The sequence below is a fragment of the Netta rufina genome (genome assembly GCF_964035555.1).
Source record: "Netta rufina genome assembly, chromosome: Z".
In the NCBI taxonomy this organism is placed as follows: Eukaryota; Metazoa; Chordata; class Aves; order Anseriformes; family Anatidae; genus Netta; species Netta rufina.
The window spans coordinates 45,923,352-45,942,497 of NC_140126.1; positions in this window are offsets into that span (position 1 = coordinate 45,923,352).

The following is a 19,146-nucleotide window of genomic DNA, read 5'->3' on the forward strand; positions in this document are numbered from 1 at the left end:
TGGTGACAGGACGAGGGGGAATGGGCTTAAGTTGAGCCAGGGGAGTTTTTGGTTAGATGTTAGGAAGAACTTCTTTACTGAAAGGGTTGTTAGGCATTGGAACAGGCTGCCCAGGGAAGTGGTGGAGTCACCATCCCTGGAAGTCTTCAAAAGATGTTTAGATGTAGAGCTTAGGGCTATGGTTTAGTGGGGACTGTTAGCGTTAGGTCGGAGGTTGGACTCGATGATCTTGAGGTCTCTTCCAACCTAGAAATTCTGTGATTCTGTGATTCTGTATCCAATATCTGTAAGATGCACCAAATATTTGTTGTTATATCAGGTGTTTTTTAGTGGAGTTTGAGACCATCATGTAGTTCACAGACAATAGGTTTGAATAGTCTAATGAACACGCACAAATTTCAAGTAATATACTGTGAACCTGCATCTTCTTAAATAGTCAAATTTTACCTCAGATTTTTCTGGCATTTGCAGCAAATGATGATTAATACCTGTGTATTAATTGTGTATATTACAATATCTGTGTATATTGTATTCATTATTTAAAGTAGTACCCAGAAATCTCAAACAAAACCATGAACCGTTGTTACACAAACATATGCTAAGAATTGAAAAAACACTTATGGCATAATTGTTATTGACGTATTTCAGGTAACCATTGCCATATTTTCAATCAACCTTAGAGGAACTGAAGGCTTTTAACAATCATACAAAATCCTTACATTTTTAAAATATGTAACATTGACAAGTCATGTTTTTAAAGTTTGCAGGATAACAACAAATCTTTACATGATACATGTAATTAAGGAACACATGAGCAGTCTGTGAGGCTTTTCTAAACTATTTTGCAGTTCAGATTTTTTTATTATTTTTTTTTTACAAACTAGCTCTACTTTTGATATGTTCATCAAGCTTGTTTACACTTTTTTACAATAGTCACACTACCCTACATAATTTACTACCTTGTGGAATTTACTACCTTGTAGAATTTAGTACCCTGTAGATTTTTTAGCAGCAAGCAGGATCTTGTATGTATTACAAAGTATATGCAAAGTATATGCAACATTGTATGGGATAAAAAAGCAGCTTAAAAATGTTACATTCATTGACTACAAATGTATAAAAGAAGGTAAAGTATGAAATGTATTTGGTGTTTTTGTTTGTTTGTTCTTTGTTTTATTATTTGTCAAGGTCCTTTGTCAAACTAAGAGATATATGCTTGACTTTTTCATCTCTGCTTTGCATTCTTTTTTTCCAAGTTTCAAACAACAGAATTTTGCATGCTCTCAGATATTTTCTGTGAAATCTGGGAAAAAGCACTTAAACATTAGCTTGAAATACCCAAATAATTCCTTCAGCCTTGTACTAATTAATAGGTGATTTGTTATTTCTAGTCCTCATTTATATGACTAAAATCATTTTATATCAAAAAAAAAAAAAAGTTACTGTAACAAAAACTGCTTTTTGGCTGTTCTTAGTCTCCAACCAGTCTTCAGTCCTCTCTTATAAAAAGGGATAACAAAACAACAGACCCGCCACTACAAGACACAACGACAACTAGACACAGCTACTACATGTGCACAGAACAATGACCACATACAGAGTAGCTCTTACAGGCAGAGGACACACTGCAGAGGGGAAAACAAACAAACAAACAAAGCACCAGCACAGGGAACAGTCAAAGAGCTGGGAAAAAATAAATAAATAAATAAATAAAAACAATCCAGAAATGTTCTAATGGCAGCTTTGTTCCAAACCGAGGGGAACAAGAACAGTTTTGTGTGTTAGCCCTAATGTAAACTTTGTGTCCTTGTTCTCTAAGATATCTTAGGTATCTGAGATATCTGGTAGAAATACTGTTTTGAACAGTTACTACGAAGTCTCTATTATTATTATTATTATTATTATTATTATTATTATTAGACTATTTTAATCAACGCTTTGCTGCAAATTAAATTGGTACTAAATTCAAGAAAATTGGTCACCAAACTCTTATTACTTCTTTGTGCGTGTGTGTGTGTGTTTTAGACTAATAAATTGTAGCAATACAGAATTTTGTTTACTTACTCTCTCTGCTTTATTCCTGTTTGTTTATTTTAAACTTTTCCACTGTAGTCACAAGGGTTTAAAACACTTCTTTTTTAATGAAAATTGAGATCTTAATTATGTCATAACATATTGAGCTTGAAGGAAAACAGAAAATACTGAGAAAGTAGTCAATGGTGTTGAAGAATACAATTAACTGTTTTTCAATATCTAGACAACCACACTGACAATGACAAACAACAAATGGAAAGGTTTCCAAATACAGGGAATCCAACCAATCACTTAGAATACAAATACTCTCTTTTTCCAAGTAATTGGTCTGCTTTCTCAGTAAAACAACATGTTACCTTGCTAAAAGCAATGCAATCAATAGGCAACAAAAGTTCAGTTTAGAAGCTCATTGGACTGTTTTATTAGTAAGAATAAATTAAGATGTTTATCTGAACGAGGCAAAGGGACAAAAAGCCAACCTCAGAAAAGTGTAATGCAAGCAAATAAAGGAATGAGTCTGATCTGACTTCAGAAGCATGCTGTGAGCATTGTTTCATGTAAATAGTAAGTAACCTATAAAAGAAATGCAAACACCAGAATTTAGCTAAGTTTACAACCACCCAGCATGTGAAGGATCAGTAATGAACAAATATTTTCTTACCACCTCTTTGATTTTATAGTTCTCCTCCCGGACACCTCAGGTCTCTCGTTCTTTATTTCTTTAGCCTCTCAGCTCGCTGTCCTGTAGGGAAGTGACTGGCAGGCAGGCAGGGCAGGCAGGGTAGGCAGTACAGCTATGTGTACTGTGGGCAGCCCTCGCTAGCAGTGACCAAGGCTGGCCAGGTGCCCGGTGCCACTGAACTGGGCTCTGCTTCCTGCCCATCCCCAACCATTGGAAGGCTGCCATCCTGGCCCCCTGGGGGCTTCCAGGGGGGACACTGATGCAGCCCCATGGTGGCCCAGACAGGCTGCAGGACCTGACTGCTGCAAGTCTCTGAGATGGAGATTGACAGACAGCAGGTCTGTGGCAGGTGTGCCTGCAGGGGGAAGTACTGCTCTGCCCTGCGGCCAAGCTTCAGGAGGAGCATCCCAGAGTCTGAGAAGGTGATAGATCAAAGGACCTGTGCTCTGCACTCTCTGGTACACAGGTGCCAGCCTAGCACAGCCAACACCAAGACTGATCTCACACCTGTTCAGCACTGGGATGGAAATGGAGAGGGATGGACAGGGAGAAGTGGAAGTCAGTCAGCTTGGAGCCACAAGATCCTTTCCTTGCACCCCCAGCTATTTTTATGTAATAGGTAAGAGGATCTGAAGAAGGTAGACAAGGGACATAATGAAATGGAAAGAGACGAATCAGTGCATGAGATGCTAAAACTACCTCCTTCACCAAGGTTAGATCAACAATCTCCTCACATCAAGAATAGCATTAAGACCAGCACTGGGAAGAAAAAAGTTATGGTTATAGGGCACTCCCTATTGAGGGGAACGGAGGCTCCCATCTGTAGACCAGAGTCTATTTTCAGAGAAGTGTACTGCCTCCCCTGGGATCAGGTCATGGATTTCACCAAAGAGCTCAGCACAACCTTCAGAGCCTTATCCATTTCTTCTGTTTCACATAGGTTAGGTACCAGTGATGTCACATCAAGAAGTTTTAAGAGATTTTAGGGTACTGGGAAAATTGCTGAAGAATTCACCACCTTAACTATTCCGTGTTTCAGCTGCTCTGGTAGTGTTTTCCTCTATCCTCCCAGTAACAGGGAAGAAACAGGTAATGCCAGGACATCAATGTCTGGCTCCAACGTTGATACCTCTTGCACAATTCTGGTTGATGTAGCTACATCAGATTCTTTGAGACACAAGATTTGCTGGGGCCTGACAAGAACTACCTGTTTAGATGGGGAAGATGTTTCTTCACCTGTGAAATAGCAGGACTGACTGAGAGGACTTTAAACTAAGATTGCTGGGGAAGGGAATACCACTAGCAGTGCTATAGGTGAGTCAGTGGATGGCACAGTTAATGGGAGTATTTACACAGGTCCAGGGAGCAGCAAAGGTTTGGTAGCCCATCTGAAATGACTATACACCAATGCATGTAGTATGAAAAGAAAACAGGAGGACCTGGAAACTTTGATCCACTCCCAGAGCTAGGACATCATTGGTATTAGTGAGTCTTGGTGGAATGAGTCCCATGGTTGTCGTACTGGGATAGAGGACTACAGGCTGTTTAGGAGGAACAGTTTGAGCAGGCAAGGTAGAGGTGCTGCACTGCGTGTAGGGAAGAGACTTGATTGTACAGCCCTTTCAGTTAGGGATGACGTGGTTGAGAGACTCAGGGTAATCATTAGGGGGATGTATAGACAATAAAGTAGATGTAGTTGTGGCTTTCTGCTATCATTCACCCAGCCATGATGAGTTATTCTGTAGGCAATTAGAAGAAAACTCTGGATCATCTGTCCTCATTTTGTGTGACATTTTGACTTCCCATACATTTATTGGGAATATCATACTTCAGTGACAAGTAAGTCTGAGCAACTCCTAAAGTGTGTTAAAGATAACCAGACAGGAAAATGCCCTCCTAGATTTGTTGAATGTAAATAGAGAAGACCTCATGAGGGACGTAACAGTAGGTGGCTTAGGTCACTGTAATCATGAAATGGTTGAGATTAAATTTTTTGGTGAAAAGAGAAAAATCATCAGCAGAGTTGTTACTCTTGATTTTAAAAGAGCAAAATTCAAAATTTAAAGGAGTTATTTAGCAGGGTCTTCTGGAAATCTGCTCTTGAGAACTGGTCCATGAAAGCTGATTAGTTTTCAAGAACCATCTTTTAAAAACACAGGAGTAAGCAATCCCATTGTGTCATAAGTCATGTAATTGGGGCAGAAGACTGTCTTGGCTGAACAGTTCCATTTCCTTCTGGAACCCAAGCAGAAAAAAAAACAAGTGTGATCTCACAGAGAGATTACCGAGCTGCAGTTCGCAGCTGAAGGAAGAAAGCACAAAAAAGCCAAAGCTGATCTAGAGTTAAAATTGGCCAGTGATGCTTCAGATAACAAAAAAGGCTTTTTAAGTATGTTAGTAGAAACAAAAGGTCTCAGGAAAACATTAGACCATTACTGGATGACGCCGGTCACTTGGAAGTAGGGATGATGAAAAGACAGAGGCATTTGTTAGACATTGGAACAGGCTGCCCAGGGAAGTGGTGGAGTCACCATCCCTGGAAGTCTTTAAAAGACGTTTAGATGTAGAGCTTAGGGATATGGTTTAGTGGGGACTGTTAGCGTTAGGTCAGAGGTTGGACTCGATGATCTTGAGGTCTCTTCCAACCTAGAAATTCTGTGATTCTGTGATTTAATGCCTTTTTTGCTTGTCTTTAACATTAAGGGTAGACCTTGGGTTGCCTGGTTCTGCAGGTTGGAGGGCCATGAGTGAGGCAACATGAGCAGCAATATTCCATTTGTTGACACCAAAATTGTAAAGAATCAGATGTACCAGCTGAATATTTACAAGCCTGTGGAGCTTGATGGAATTCATCACAGACTGCTGAGAGTGTTAGTGGAGGTTGTAGAAGGACACATCTCAATTATCTTTTAGAGGTCTTGGGAATCTGGAGAGGTCCCCACTCACTGGAAACTAGCCAGTGTTATCCCAATTTGCAAGAAGGTCCCAGGGGAAGACCCTGGAAGTTACTTATCTGTTAGTTTAACTTCAATACCTTGAAGAATTATGGAGATGATTACCCCAATCACCACTGAAAGGTCCTTAAACCATGGTGAAATCATCAGGCCCAGCCAACATGGGTTCATGAAAGGAAAGTCTCTCACCAATTTCGTAAGATCACCTGCACAGTGGACAAAGGTGGTGGAATTTGTTTCCCTGGATCTTAACAAGGCTTTTGATACAGTCCCTCACAATGTTCTTCTGGAAAAAATATCCAATTGTGAAATGAACAGGTACACAGCATACTGGATGAAGAACAGGCTGAAAGGCTGGGCTTAAGGGGTTGTGAAAAGGGGCTGCATCTGGTAGTGGCCAGTCACAAGTGGTGTTCCCTCAAGGCTCAATCTTGGGGGAAATTCTGTTCAATATTTTTATTAATGATGTGGATGCAGGAGTTGAAGGCATTCTTAGTAAACTTGCTGATGATACTAAACTGGGAGGTACTGTTGACTCTGTGGAGGGACAAATGGCTTTACAGGGGGATCTAGATTGATCAGCAACATGATCAGGCCATCAGCAACAGCATAAAGGTTGAAGAAGGAAAACACTGGATTCTGCACCTCAGATGGAGTAATGCCAGACACAGGTACAGACTGGGAGATGAGTGACTGGAGAGACTTTCAAGGCAAGGCCCTGAGCAACCTGATCTAGTGGGTGGCACCCCTGCCTATGGCAAGGGGATTGGACCTGGATGATCTCTGAGGTCCCTTCCAACCTGAGCCATTCTATGATTCTATGACAAAGAGAGAGCTGCTCAGCAGAAAGAGACCTGGGGGTACTGGTGACAGCAGGCTCAGCATGAGCCAGCAGCGTGCCCTGCCAGCAAAGAGGGCAAACTGCATTGAGGGGAACATAAAGCACAGCAGAGCCAGAAAACCAAAAAGGTGATTCTCCCCCTGTATTTAACATTAGTGTGGTCTCACTTGGAGTATTGTGTGCGGTTCTGGACTCCAGAGTTTTAAAAAGGATGTTGACATACTTGAATCCATAGAGAGGAGGGCAACAAAGCTGGTAAAATAGACAAGTCCTGTGAGGAGAGGTTGAGCATACTGGGTTTCTTAAACTTTGAGAAAATAAGGTTGAGATGCAGCCCTCAACTGATTCCTGAGGATGTGAAGTGGAGAGGGAGGTGCTCATCTTTTCTCTTTCTTATCTGGTGACAGATCTTGTGAGAATGGCTCAAAGCTGTGCCAGGAAAGGTTCAGACTGGACACTGGGAAAAATGTCTTTGCTGGATAACATTGCAACAGGCTTCCTGGGAAAGTTGTTGATGTTTTAATTTTGGATCAGCCCTGAAGTAGTCTGACAGTTGGATTCAATCATCTTTGTAAGTCCTTTCCAACTGAACTACTCTGTTCTATTCTAATCTTGGAACACCATGCTTCTGCTGACTGTATTGAGAGTTAAGTGTTAAAAGAGAAAGTTGATTGTGTTCTGCTAGATTATATATCTCTAAGGATCATGAAAAGCAAAGCAGAATTATGACAAAGCAAAAACTAATCTATAGAAATCACTGCTTCAGTGGAATAGAACAAGATTAGTCATGTTTCTATACTCTCCTAAATATAATAATTCAGCATATGGCAAACATTTCTACAGCATTTATGTCACATTATCAAATATTTGATGCAATGGGTGTAAAAACCTTATTAGGTTTCATAATATTTTCTGATTAATGCCTTTTTAAGCTTAATCATACACATAACAGAGGACTTTTTTGTTATGTACATACTGAAATGTACATACTGAAAAAGTGCGCTATAATGTATGTCACTGGCTGCCTAACTGCTTGAAGAATTGTGTAAGATTACATGAATATAGAAAGGCATAGGCAGTGTTAGCCACTGATTTAAATCATTAGGATCAAACCTCTAAGTTCTAAAACTCAAAATTACAAGGTGAGTAACTTTTGAATAATGTTGTTAATATACACAGATTGGATGCATTCTTGCCTTGTACACATTTTCATTTTTGACAAGTGTTTCAGTGTTTTCTTGTGTCAGTGTTTTCTGAGGCATAATTGTGGTATTCAGTTTTAGAAAAAAGGCCATAATCTTTATTGCAATTTATTTTACTGAATAATTAACAGATTTTGGTTTACATACTTTGTTCCATTCACAAACATTTTTATTTTATTTTTTTTTAATATATATTCCCTCTATCTGGAAGACATAATTGTTCTGGTCTGGTCATATGGTACATGGGCACCTTATGGAAGGGTTGGACTATTATCCAGACTGGAGGAAGATGATATTGTAAAAGTAGATTGTCGGAAAACATTGATGATCCATTAAAGAGCAAGAACAAGAAGCAAGCAGGTACAAGTGAGGTTCAGAGGCAGAGGAATCTTTCAGCATCAGGTGTCAGGATTAATCAGTGCAAGAGAGTATAAGCAAGAACTGCTTAGTAGAGTTAGGAGGAAGTTTTGCATTGTTTACAATTTACTGAATAAATCAGTATCCTGAAGGAGATGAAGTCACTGAGGACATGGTTATAGGGGTCAAAGTCTGCTTGCCTTTAAAAAAAAAAAAAGGGGGGTGGGGGTGGAGAATTTTGTGCAAAATCTTCAAGTTGCTGCCTGGCCTCATTAGAGTCAGCTCAAAACTGACCTGGTCCCCATCTGTGCCAGCAACTTACCTGGGCCCCATGAAAACCTAGTGATGAAGAATTTTGACTTCTCAATTTCTCAGAATATCCAGTAGTGCTCAGAACTTCATAAAGGCTACATATTCTTAAAGTCAAAGATGAGGAATCTGGAAACTGACATGTCTTTAAGGAATATGACATTGACTTAAATTGCATGACATATATTTCAGGAAAGGCCATGGGAAACACTCCCACTCTTTCCCATCTCCCTAGCAGCTAGTGTTGGAATATTTTGTGGAATATTTTAGACAGCCACCTGGATTCTGCATATATGTTCCATAATTTCATGTCTTGATATTCCGGTGTAGGATAGCACACTAGCTCATGCCAAGATACAAATGCAGTACTGAACTGATTTTTTTATTATTATTATTTTTATTTTTTTACCCTGAAAACATTTGGCCACAAAACATCTCTTTCATGGTTTTGCAACGAAGCATTCTAACACGGCATACAAAGCCTTCTTAAGTGCCACTTCATGAAGAAATGTAGCCAAGTGCAAGGTAATATTTCTTCCTTGTAAGTCATATTAATAAATGAGAGAAGCAGTTACTGTAAGTGATCCAAACCATTCCACTTAAGTTGGCTCCTTTGCAACTAAGCTTTTATACCAAGTCTACTCTAAAAATTCTGTGATGTGGATTCTGCTCTCACTCACAACAGGGTACCTAAGGACAGAATGTAGCTTACAGTTTTACTTGCCAGAACTCTTCCTGTTTTTTTTGTTTGTTTGTGTTTTTTTTTTTTTGTGTGTGTGTGTGTGTGTGTGTGTGTTTTTTTTTTAATGCAAAGACTTTTGTATACACTAATATTTATAACATCCCTTAAAAATATTTATATTAATAGTAGACTATCTTGTTGTATGCATTCTGTATTAAAATGCACTTAATTAGGCAGGTATAAAAATGAGATGCAGTTTTTCTTATTTTAAATTGTATTTTATAAATGTTCTTACAATTCAATATTGATTAATGAAATACAAATAAAATATTTCACTACAAAGAAATTTATGGTGTTGATTGTTTGGTTGTATTTAATAATTTTCTTTAGCAGAAGTATTTTATGATGCCTTTCAAGAAATTATAATGTTTTAAATCACTCTTCCTTTACTAAAATTGTTCCAAACTGGAAGTGGTATCTGTGTCAGTCCACAGTGGTGGAGAGGAAGCAGCAGTTTCCCTTTGTGGTGATTTCTGTTTTGTTTGACACATGTAAAAGCTGAGTAGAGTTGTGGGTCTTACCAGGATGGGAGTGTAAGTATTACTTCCTCAGTTCTCTCCAGGGGATTTCTAATGAGTCAAAAAAAGGAAAGAATGAACAAGAGCACCTTTCATCTGTGCAGCAGCAGTTGTAGGACATGTGAGAAGGATTAGGCCTCATGTTGTGAAAGTTTAAAGCTATTTTCTAGACTGATACCTCTGCAGACACTTAATGAAGTCTGAGACCTTCATGTTCCAATCTTTCTTATGACAGATCTAAAAGCAATAGAATTTTCTGAGCATGTGGTGATTCACAGCTGGAACAATGTTGCTTGTCAGTCTGGTGTAAGATACAGGGAGATGAAGTTTCTGTAAAGAACTTATCATAAAATAGACAAAATCAAACCAATGGTTTAATGTGTATGACTGCATCATATTTTTGAAGTTTATTCTACTTGTAGCTTGTAGGTCTGCAAAATGCCTTCACTAAATGCACTTCACTAAGGTAAGCATGGAAGGATGGAAGGATGAGTGATAGTTGCCAGTAGAGAATACCTAGAGACTCGCATAACACAAGTAAATGGTAATTCTTCTACAAAACCGTCACCAACAATTTGCATCTCAGAGTTTTCCTTAATGTGTCTTTACATTTAAAGCTCCCTATTGTGTTTTTTGTTCTGTTTCGTTATTCCCGCCCTTTCTCTCCCCCCCCCCCCCCCCCTTCTCCCCCCTCCTCCAGGGGCTCAGATTCCTTGTTTTTGTACATTTGAGAGCTTACTCTCCACAAAAACTGGCAGCAAGATATTCCATTACGTCACTTAATTACATGAGAATTGTGTGTCATTCTGCTTTAAATTATCCATCTTCCATCTGCTAGTTGCATTTCATGCCACTTATACCACTTTTTTTTTTTTTTTTTTTAACTATTCTCCCAAAATACACACATTGGATGTTGCCTTTTTTTAAGGCTCATAGTACCTCTTGCTTTGATGTGGGTCACTGTATCTGCCACTCAGAAATTATGGATGTTCTCCACTAAACAACCACTGCAGAAGGTTCACCCAGTTGCGAAGCCGCATTTTCATCTTTTCTCTGATTATTTTTTTCAGATCTCTTTTTTTCTTTCATTGTAAGAACACCTACCTCTAGATCAAATCTAATCAGAAGAGGGCAGTATTTCACTGTTTTTGACAACTAGTTTCAGGACGTTTAGTATTTTGAGTGGTTCAGCTTGTGGGACCCCCACAACATTCTCTGATTCTGATTTGCTTTTCTGCATCCTGTTTAGCTTCCAGGGTTTGATATAGGCAGATTTAAAAATACTGAACGTATTTTTCCTTAAGCCAACTAAAAATAATAGCTTAACCCCAACACCCCAAAACAAATATATATATATATAATAATTATATTATATAAAATATATTATATTATATGTATATAATATATATAGATATTAATTATATATATATATTATATATCCAAGAGGATTTTTACTAAATCCTGGGGGAGTTTTACAAGAGCACTTGCTACATGTAGTCAACAGTTAAAATTGGCTGAAATGTCATAATTTTATGTAGCTGGGTATACATATTTATGTAGCTATACACCCCATTTATAAACCTTCAATTTTTAGGGCTCTAAAATGTCTCACATAACAGTTGAAATACTGTTTTTGCAAGTAAAGGAGCTTTACTTCAGCAAAGGTAGGTCTGGTAGATAAAAATACTTTAGCAAAATACTTTAATACACTGGAACTGTCTCTTCCAATATGCTTGAAGCTATAATTACCGTTAGTGGAAAAATGTTGTGGCTCTGGACCTCAAAATAATGCATGTGTATGTTGTATACACACATCTCTGAAAATATATATATATATATATATACATGTAATATATACAGCACTGTGTCCATTTGGAGCTACATTGTTTCAAAGGGTCCATTAGTCATATATGTATGCCTTCTTTCAGGGAAAAAGACATTATTTCTAAAACCGTCATGTTGGGTATTAGGGCAAAATAATGTGCTTTTTGTTTGTTTGTTTTGTTTTGTTTGTTTTATTTTGTTTTGTTGTTATGTTATTATTCTTGTAATTGTTATTTTTTTATCAAGCTACATTGCTTGGGTTGGGATGGGATTTACCCATCACTAAAATGAGTATAACTGCTTAGATGTATATTTTTGCAAACCTTTGAAGTTTTGTTAGTGTAGTCTTCAGCTATAAATTGGTAACATGCATACCCACAATGGATCTATATCCATGGGATCACAACATTTTTGAACATCTATGTAGTGATGTAAGATGACTGCAGAAAGAAGCTGAACACGATTTTGATCAAAGTACAGAAAAAGCAGGTTATCTATGTCTGAGAGACAACCTGTAATTTAAGTGTCTCAGTACAAATAGAGAAGGAGCTAGAGTTACATGATATGGATATAGGTATGATTGTGCAATTTATTTTGAATCCTGGCCTTTGCCTCCCTAACTGTGAACCTATGAACATACTGTATTTTTGGATGTGAAGAAGTATATAGCTGGGTGAAAAAATGGATGACAAACAAAAGAACCCATTAGGTGTCTTCCTCGGTGAAGGAGGAATGTTATCCATTTATGTCTATCCACTTAGTTATCGTTTACCTGTCTCTCTATTAAAAAAAATATAATTTCACATTGCCTTGATGTTTTTAAAGTCCCAGCTCTGTACTTTGTTGAAGTGTATTTCTTATCTTTATAGCTCAATAAAACATTCTGAAAACACTAAATGAAATGTAGTCTGAAAGTGTACAAGTTAGAGACAGAGTAAACTTCAATTACATTTAATATACAGTTATTGTGAAGGAGAGACTTTTTTTTTTTTCTGGCAATATTTTTTTTTTGTCAGTAATGTATACTGGAAAATTAAACACCAGTTTTACCAAAAGCATTTTTCCCAGCTCGTACAACCTGGCTATGATATATTACTCTTAGTAAGACAAGCAAGTAATTTAAATTGTGGAGTATCTCAAAATTTTAATTGTCCATAAATTGAAGCTTTCTAATAACAGAAATAGCGCTGAGTGATTTGTTGTTCTTGTTGCTGTTCCCCTCTAAATGATTTATTTTGAAGGGATTTCTTATCCTTGAAGACAAGCAGGACCCTGGGAAATACTCACAAAATCACTTCAAGAAGACTGAACAGTTTCAGCCATATTAAAAATCATAAGACATGTTTTTGGCTCAGCAGAAGAGATTATTTATCCCATAGCATAATAGTTATAGGTCTTTCCTAGAAGTCCTAGGCTTCAGTATATTTAGTGGCAGCAACTGCACCTGTGTTATAAATCCTAGTAAGTGCCCTGAATATAGTTAATAGGTGTAAGGAGAGTAGATCCATGTTACTTCACTTTCTTTATTTACCTCATACACCCAAAATGTACTTGTTGGAATGGACTCTTTACACAGCATTATTTAACCCAAAACTTAGATTGCTTTACTTTTTATAAAATTGAGTATCTGTGTCATTAACAAACTTGAAAAAACACCTTTGTGCATACACAAGTTTAAAATACAGTGTTTCAAATTTTCCAGAGAGCTTCAACACTTGCTATGAATTGTGAACACTCCTGAGAAAAAAACACTGAAGTATGATATTGCTGATGAATCATTAGGCAAAACTGTAGAGACTACCACTTTGATCAATACAGGCTCAACTCTGATTTAAAATGGGAGTTGTATTATATGACTTAGACATTTTTATAAATAGCCCATTTTTTCACATTCCAATATCTTTTTGTTGTTGTTAGTTGTTGTTTGTTTGTTTGCTTGTTTTAACCTGGTTTCTTTAGGATGACACATATTCATAGTCCTTTATTCATTTTAGACTAAAACAATATGTTTTCATCAGAGATGTTTCTTATTATTATTTCAGAAATAAAATCTGTTGTTAATGCTGTAAGAAGTTACCGAAATTAGAAAAAAAATATATCTGTAGATACATCTTAGCTACATGATTCCTACAGACTTAGGATACATGCATTTTTGCTTTCTTATCCCATGTCTTGCCCAGTACTGTGGTCTACATGTAAAATTGGCTGTCAGCTTTTATTCCCCATGCTACAGCAGAGCTCAAAAGGATTTCTCTTCACTCTTTCTGGACCTCAGGGAACTTTCTCCAGCCCATCACTTAATATTCTCCCTCCTGGCATTCAGTAGCACTTCTGTTATTTCCTCAAAGAAAGATTGACCTTTATATGAACCAACTGGATTCCTCCATAAAAAAAAAAAAAAAAAAAAAAAGGAAAAAAAAAAAAGTGTTGGTTTGTTGGTTTGCCATTTCAATGTCAGAGTGGTTGATTATAGGAAAGTGGACAGCATGGTAAATTCCAAAACTACGTTTATCAAGAATACTGAACATCCTTCAAAAGTGAAAAGTGAAGTGCCTGGTGATGAAAATACATAGTTCATAAGACAGTAACATACTTCAGTCAGAAATGTGCAAATGAAAAGTCTTTCTTTTTTTTTTTTTTTTTTTTTTTCTTTCCATATAGTCATAAATAGCGGTATGTATTTAGAATAAAGAGCAAAGTGAGTAGCAGGTATGACCATTCATGCACAAAGACAATGTATATGAGACATGATCAGCCATCTCTCCATGACAGTGTTTATTTTTCAAATACATTTTAATTTTATAAGTGATTTCAAAAGTTTAAAACATGTAAATTAAAAATGGAGGGGAGGAGTATTGTCACTTTATTGTTGTTTGTACCAAAATATATATTAATATACTGTATTAACTACTTATAGTGTATTAAACAAACCCAATAAACTGAAGAACTACCATGTGCACACACAAACATATATATAAGTAAAGACCGTGGCTCTGAGATTCATCTTAAATGAATCTAGTGTTTATTTATAATTCTGGTATCTATTTTAAATCTATTCTAAAAAAAAAGTATGTTCCAATAAATTGGTGTGATCAATTGATCTGTAAAAGGCACTTATTTAGAGATGTTGCAATTCAACTCTCCCAACTATTTTACGAACCTGTCTTGTTCTTGCCAGTGTTTAGTCATTTTTGCTAGTCTGGGTAGTGTTGTCTGATTTGGATCTCTCTCTAGGGAGTTTGTTCAAAATCTTAATCCAACTTCATGTAATCTCAGATTTCCTTTACCCTAAAGCTATGTCTGCTCAGCCTTCTGCAGACAGAACTGAACTTGCTATGTCTGCCAGTTGTGATCCAGCCCTGAGCTTGAAGTCAGTCTCTCAGCAAGGCTTACTAACTTGGGCATAGTACTGTACAACAGCAGTTTCCAGTTCAGAGCTGGCCAGCATCCAGTTGAGTTGAAGCATAGGCAGAAGAACATGGTTTGTCTGCAGAAGACTGTGTGGACATGCTCTAAATGCACTGAAGCACTTTCTTCTTTCACATATTTTTGGCATACAGATCGTCTGTTCCCTTATTACAAAAGTGGGACCAGCCTTCACTGGGTAAGATCACTGCTTACCCCTATGCTCTTTCCTAGTGTAAACACAGACCTTTTCAGAATGGCAGCTTTGCAGTGAATATTTTGGTCATTCAGAAGCACATCTAAAGCCTGTATAAAGCGTGCAGATTTCATAACAACTGTAAAGCAGGATACCCACTGTTACCACAATGTGAGATGTACATAATAGAAAATAAATTCTATATGCATGCCTGTGTCTCTGTTCCCTCATTTTTCTGCAGCATTTTTTGTGCTTAACTTTTTTTTTTTTTTTTTAATAGTGAATAGTTCAATAGTTCTCTCTCTCTGAAGTAAGAAGAATAGTTCTCTCTCTCTGAAGTAAGTCAGTAAGCCATTAATTTGCATTTCTTCAGAAAACTGGTTCTTCCTACTGGCCTTTTTTGTGGTTCTATTGTCTCTTTAGTTCACAAAGACCCTAACATAAACAGTTCCTAATTTTGCCATGTTTTTTTTTTGTTTGTTTGTTTGTTTTTGTTTTGTTTTGTTTTGTTTTTCGGTATATTTTTTATCCCTGCTCTACTGAGATGGATATTTGGGCAAATCTGAGCAAATTATTCTACTCTGAACACCAAGATGAGAGGCAGTCAGCCAGTGAGGTACAGCTGCAAAAAGCACAGCAAGGCATAGAGACAGTTAATTCACTTCAGCCCATTCTGTGGTCTCCAGGAAAGACATTCACCTGGCCCCATCACTGAACCTAACCATCTTTCAGTAACTGAGTCCAAAAAAGTTGGGATGATTGGTAACTGTTAAAATGTCTTCAGCTGTAGTGTCAGGCACAGTATTTTAAGGTGCCACGAGTAGAAGAGCAGTACATATAATTTTTTGTATTTCTGGCTCTATATCCTTACATTAAAAATGTCAGTTGTGCTTTTTGGCCATTTTCAAACCTTTGCAGCTCCTGTCATATGAAAGAAGACTAGTATGCGTTCAAACAAGGCTGTATTTGAAGTTTTTGCTTACTAGGTTGTCCAGTTATGTAATAGTAACTACTAACAGAAACAAACCAATGTGTAAAAAAAAAAAAAAAAAAGCAACAACAACAAAACCTTAAGCAATAAAAGGATATTAATAAGACGATAACCTGTGGCATTCTGTGGAGCCCAAAGTGAGAAAGTGAGCACTAACAAAGATAATACAAAACCCATACATCACAAAAATGTAACCCTTACCTACAACAGATGCTCCTTTATAAGCAACTAACTCAGGTAGGTGCCCAGACCACTTATCTGTTATGGCAGAAAAATACATTTATGTCTGAAAAGATAATTGTCTTCAGATTCTGCTCCCTGGAAACTTTATACCTGAGTAGGAGTCAAGCCAGCAGTCACTTGTGAGTGGCAGTGAAATTTTCTTCCTTTGGCACTCCACTGCAAAGCAATTGGTTCTCATTTTTCCCTTTGTTTGAGTCAGAGGGTTATCTGATTTATTTCAAATTATTTTTATTTGCCTCAAATTAAGATCTGGAAATGGGAAAAGACTTCCACTTGTGTTGTCGACTATCCCATAGGAAAACAAAAACAAACAAACAAACAAAAAACTCCTACCCTCTTTCCTTTACAATTCCAGGGCCTATTTTACTGCTACACAATTAATAAATGCAGAAAATCTCAGAATCTTTTAATCAAGACAACCAAAGACTGTAGTGTCTTTTGTGAAATCTGAAGTGTGACACCAGAGTCCTGCTAATAAACTGAAATATGGACTTATGCTAAGCTGGAATTATTTCAAACTAAAGCATTTTAAAAAGCTGGAAAATAGACGCTAGTGTCCCTGGAGAAAAGTCTGCAAAATATATTCTGTAGCTACAGAGCCATTACTATAGCTTCCCACTAACTTGAAGACACACAGGAACTGGTATGCTCATAAACAGAACCATTTTTACAGTCACTTTTCTGACTCTAACAATAATATAAGATCTACTGTATAAAAATGTACAGGGAAGTTAATTTTTCATTGACATGAAGTTTAATAACTAAAATATTTCTCATATAAATATACACATGTAAAATAAACAGACTAAACTAACAGAACCCAGCAGCATATTACTAATTTTTATACAAAAATGTACACACATGTACATTAAGTGCATTAAAATGCCATAAGAAGTATCTTGGGAATGGAAAAGAAAAAAGACGTAGTTAGATGACTATTTGTAGTCAGTAAATGAATAAAGCAATAGTGTTACTAAAAGAAAAGCCTTTCACCTAGTATAGTTTTCTTTTTAGTAAATTTTATTTCAAAGAGGAATTGCAGATTCATGGTTTTGTAGTTGTTTTATTTGTTTAAATATTGAAATGCTTGTTATGGGCACCCAGGTTTTGACAAAAAATCAATACCATCTTTCTTCTCCCACCAAAAGAAGGCTGTTTGTCCTTATTCGCCAAGAAAGCCTAGCCATAATGGAGAAATACTTGGTTTGGTTCAACTACACTGAATGTAAAGAGACTAAGGAAGAGTAATCTGAAATAAATTGATAGCTTTACTCAAAGCTAATTTTGAAGGCATATGTATGTTAGAGTGAGGTTGAAAATCACCAAGAAAATTTTGTCTTTTCTAAATTATTTTGGACTAATTTATTTATTTATTTTTATTATTATTTTTTTTTGTTACTTTTAATGCTGTAATTCTTGGAAGATCCTTTCCAGTAGTAATTTTCTGTCATGCTACATGCTATGTAATTACATGTGTATATGATTTTGACCCAAAACCCTTACAGTCATTGAAATAAAATTGCTGGTATACAGATTTAATTATGACATTTAAAAAAGCAATCCTTGTTTTTTTGTGTTCTTGAAAATATATTTTAGAAGATTAAAAGAAAAACAAACAAACAAAAAACAGATGCTAGGATTTGTCTTTTGTAATTAAAAAGAAAAAAATAATTAATACTTTTTAACATGAAAATTAATCAATTTCTCATGAAGTAAGTCTCATATAATAAAATGCTATGAATTCTGTAATACCTTGATGGTCTGAAGTTAAAGCATCAGCACAGCTGACAGTCATAGTCTTGTTTTATGTAAGGAGTTTTCTGTATGTTTATTTTCAATCCAAAGGGCACATCTGGAACAAACAGAAGGACAGTGAACAGCAACATCCTGAGACAAAGCTTAATTTTGCCAGAAGAGGGAGAGATTTATTTCACTCCATAATGAAAAAATAAACTGGCATAGGAAACAGTGATTATGGCTAAATTGTGTTTTCTTAAATGAAGGTATATAAATATATGTAAAACCATAGATTATAGTTTACAAATGATTCTCTGGATAGTGCAAATGTGTCTACTCTTTTGCATTTGTCTGTATTTGCTAATAAAAGTTGTTTGCTAAAAATTAGCTTTGCTTCTCTGCAACCAGGTTTCTTTTTTAGAGTTTTGGGTGATATATGTTTTTGTATAATATACTTTCAGAATAAGTTCTTTTATGCACTGCTTACTGGATGACAAGAAGCATTAAATGGTAATACAAATAAAGTTTGTTTAAGAGAGATATTGTATCTTAAAACCTTGAATATTTTAGTGAAATGTAATTTAACATGAATTTGCAGTTCTGAAATGTGACTATTTGCTTAATTACTTTATTTACGGTAGCTCAGAGTGGTGGCTTTGTATTTTGTTTCATGTGACAGTTTATTGAATGAGCATGTATATATCAGTGTACTGCAAAATGTGGTTTAGGCTTATTCTTTCTATCATGTGTCACATTAAACCATTCTGGATCAACATACATGTAGTGGCTGCAAAACAAAAACACAGCAAGCTTGGAATGCCATTGTGCATGATACTGTGATCTCATATTGAACTTTTTTTTTTTTCTTTTTTTTTTAACATAACTGATTTAATGGTGAGGTTGCTTTTGATCTGTTGGTGGTAGGTAGCCTGCTATTTTGCACTGTACTGATTATCTGTTATAAAGTGGTTGCTTCACGCAGACTCTCATTGCTCTTTTAATGCATAAATAATTGGGTGGAAAAAGAAGAGCTGCTGTTTGTAAACTTGCAAGGTCCTGTGAGATCTGGAGACAAGGTGTCATTAGTGTGTTATGTGATACATTTGTCCGC